This window comes from Aegilops tauschii, chromosome 2, assembly GCF_002575655.3.
Source record: "Aegilops tauschii subsp. strangulata cultivar AL8/78 chromosome 2, Aet v6.0, whole genome shotgun sequence".
NCBI lineage: Eukaryota > Viridiplantae > Streptophyta > Magnoliopsida > Poales > Poaceae > Aegilops > Aegilops tauschii.
Genome location: NC_053036.3, coordinates 647,031,575 through 647,032,286, shown reverse-complemented (window position 1 = coordinate 647,032,286; position 712 = coordinate 647,031,575).

Genomic DNA, 712 nt, shown 5'->3' with positions numbered 1-712 from the left:
TGCACATGCTATGTGGATGAAATGATGATACCATGCCAACTGTCAACCTTTTCAGGGTTCAATTGAAATGCTTTTCAATTTTCGGGTCTTATAGCTCAAAATAATTAGTAAATGCATGAAAAATAACAAATGAAGTCAGAAAGGATTGAAAAATGATGATGTGGCTTTGAATGGTGCATTTTGAACACACAAAAAGTCAGGAGTTCAAATAAGTTTAAAAAAATGAAATCCCTTTGTAACAGACGAGTTTCCGTATGAAATCCTGATACTTTGAAAGAGATTGTCCGTTTTGTACACGAAGTGCATCCAGTTTTTGCCGTAACCCTCTCAACTTTCTTGCACATGCTATGTGGATGAAATGATGATACCATGCCAACTATCAACCTTTTCAGAGTTCATTTGAAATGCTTTTCAATTTTATGGTCTTATAGCTCAAAATAATTAGTAAATGCATGAAAAATAACACATGAAGTCGGAAAGGATTGAAAAATGATGATGTGGCTTTGAATGGTGCACTTTGAACACACAAAAAGTCAGGAGTTCAAATAAGTTTTAAAAAATGAAATCCCTTTGTGACAGACGAGTTTCCGTATGAAATCCTGATACTTTGAAAGAGATTGTCCGTTTTGTACCCGAAGTGCATCCAGTTTTTGCCGTAACCCTCTCAACTTTCTTGCACATGCTATGTGGATGAAATGATGATACCATGCCA